Raw genomic sequence first — 2,814 nt, forward strand, 5'->3', positions numbered from 1 at the left:
CTTAAGCCAGCAGACAAGGATATTACAAGGATAAAAATTTCAACCTGAAGGTAGCCAGATGCAGAGTTGTAGAGAAAGCACATTTTTTTACCTGTGGGAGATGAAAGCTAGTGGAACAATTTATCAAACATTATGGCAGATTTTCATCATAGGCAATTGCTAAAATACATCTGGATATGTTATTGGGTTTTCGGTTTTTTGTTTTTCTTTTTCTTAGGAACTAGGATCTAGTTTAAACAGGAATTAATTCCAATTTAGCTGATGGCCTAGGTTATGCAAGATCCAAAAGCCACAATGGTTCCATTAAGCCTTATAATCTATGTTTAGATTAAGTTTATGAATCTGTACTCAGTCTTCATAACTTTGCTCCAAAAAGGAGGATGAGGGAACACAGCAAAGTATTTGGGAAAAAAAAGAAACCTTCACAATGCTTACAAATCAGGCGTAGCACTGAGTTTTCCCAAACCCTCGAAGGCTGCTGTATCAACCTGCCTCCTGGCCTTCCCTTCCTGCAGGCTCCCAGATAGTCACAGCCTGAAAATGCTCCGCATTCAACACACAAAATAAAAACAGGTGCGGAAAAAAAGCTGATCTTTTAAAGTCTGTGTTTTTAATTGAAGGGATTATAAAACACTTCGGGCATGCTGAGAAATCATGACTTTGTTCCTAAATAAAAAGCTGTAGCTATTTTTTTTTTTTTTAAATCCCTGTTCCTCCTCCTACAACAGTGGTTATTATATGCATGCATTTGCAGTGTAATAGAATCAGTATCATCTCTGTGTCGTATTACTGTTGCAATCCCCTAACATGCTGTTCCTTCCATCCCACATGAATCTGGTAATTACTGCTGAGGCATGCCATGCGTACACTTTCCCTTCCCAGGCAGCATCAGCAGTTTCCACAAACACATTTCCTCCATACTAGTAAACACAGGCAAGTGGGACCGTGCACGCTGCCCCATGAGCCAACTCCAGGACATGATCCTTGCCCACCAGAAACCGAACACGTCACTGAAACTGACGGACACGAAACAAATGGATGCTTTGAGATGAGAGAAAAATGCATTGGACTTACTTCTGCCTTCAGCTTTTGCTGTGTGTGGGGGCGAGCCCTGTGACTACCATTGTGCAGGGCTGCTCAGGTGAGACAGGCTGAAGGTAGGTTACAGGAACGTGTGTGTGCCCCTGTGTGTGTGTGTGTCAGTGTGGGCAGGCGTGGGTATGAACATGCTCCCTTCCGAAAAGTAAAATAAAAAAAAATCAACCCGGGTCTACTTTTACCTTCTCTTTTTAGGCTCATGGCCCTAGACTGTGTTAGAAAAGTCTGAAAGTAAAATTTGCTATGTTCTGTAGCTAGTCCAGTTTTGCTCCCCAATCACCGTATTCTAATGTTTAAAGCAGAAAACAAGCAGAAAATCTCACAGAAAAATAATCTATCTGTTGTATTTGTGTGTAAAACCCCAGATTTGCTACGTACATCTTTCCTGATCTTAGCAATTTTTGCTCCTGAATTCAGCTGGATAAAGAGAGTTAGAAATGGAGCAGCTCTGAGTGCACGTCAGAATCCCAATCTTGCTGAAGTTCGTGCAGCACCACACCAAAAGCATGCTCCAGTGTGGGAAGCTCCTGCTTTTTCTACAACCTCTCCAAATTTTAGGTAGGGAAGTTGCAGCTGCTCCAATCCCCAGTGCAAACTCCAGCACTATTTCCTGCCCAGCAGCACTGCAAAGGCGTCTGTGCTGGCTGCTGTAGGATGCTACCGTTTCCCATCTCAAAACCCTGTTAAGAACAGAAAATACATTTCTGCTGCTCCTAAAATGGGTGCTCTGATACCTAATGGCTAAAGAATAACACAAGATGACAGTACCACTTTCACCAAGTCCAGCACTCTTTTGGCAGCAAACCTCTATGTTCTAAAGCCTAAGTGAAGCTTGTATAGTTCCCAATAAAAATCTGGTAATAATGCACCCTGCCACAGTAGCACTTTAAAAATTCATTGTGAAGTGTCTTTTTATTTTCCCACTGGGAACTCAAAAGTTTTACCTTCCAGACAGAGCTCAAGAGCAGCGATCCCTTCCCACCAACCAGATCCGTGCCCAGTGCGTGGTGCTTAAAGAGAGGTCACAATAACCCTCAGCCAACATCCTGCCCTTTCCAAACGCAGCCAAAATGCTACAGCACCACCACCGCAAATTTGGCCGTGGGACCAGTCTAGCCAGGGTGAGTGATGGCGTTAGATGTAGTTTTAGCCGCTGGGGTGAGGTCCCCGGAGCGGGCGGGGATGCAGGCACACCACTGCCGGTACCTGCCAGCCCACTTTGGGGGAAGGGGATGAACTTCCCCGCACGGGTAGAAAACGCCAACGCGCCGGGAGAGAGCTCGGCACGACAATTTGGGGAAAGGAGTTGCCGCAGCCGGCACACGGGGGATAGATGTTGATGCCAGATCCGGGTTTTGCAGCACCCCTGCTCCCAGAGCCAGATTGTGCGTGTGCGGTGCGTGTGAGTGTGTGAGTGTGTGGTGTGTGTGGTGTGTGTGTGTGCGCGCTCGCCGGCTGGCTTCTGCCGAAGAAGCTGCTTGACTTCCTCTCGATTTTGAGGGCACGGATTTAGGGACTCGGGGACAAAAAACCAAAATCCTCCGGACCCAGGTAAATCCGCTTGTTACCTTATTCCACTCCCCGGCTCCGGGTCCCCGCGCTGTCCTGGGCGCGGCGCGGCCGCAGGTGCCGTCAGAGCGCTCCGGCGATGAGCAGCGGAGGCGGGCGCGGAGCCGGCTGCGGGAGCCACCGGGCGGTGGGGGGACGGAGGAGAAG

The 2,814-nt window shown here is 47.6% G+C and overlaps 1 protein-coding gene across 1 annotated transcript in view; it reads left to right on the forward strand.

Moving 5' to 3' along the window:
- Positions 1 to 2,334: 2,334 nt before the first annotated feature.
- The window catches only part of SLITRK2 (SLIT and NTRK like family member 2), a 4,537-nt gene continuing 4,057 nt past the window's right edge, over positions 2,335 to 2,814 (forward strand). The window contains exon 1 of the mRNA XM_014955209.1: positions 2,335 to 2,649. The gene's annotated coding sequence lies outside the window, so the exon portion shown is untranslated. The remainder of the gene's footprint in view (positions 2,650 to 2,814) is intronic.

The sequence above is a fragment of the Calidris pugnax genome, unplaced genomic scaffold (genome assembly GCF_001431845.1).
Source record: "Calidris pugnax isolate Ruff unplaced genomic scaffold, ASM143184v1 scaffold38, whole genome shotgun sequence".
Lineage (NCBI taxonomy): Eukaryota > Metazoa > Chordata > Aves > Charadriiformes > Scolopacidae > Calidris > Calidris pugnax.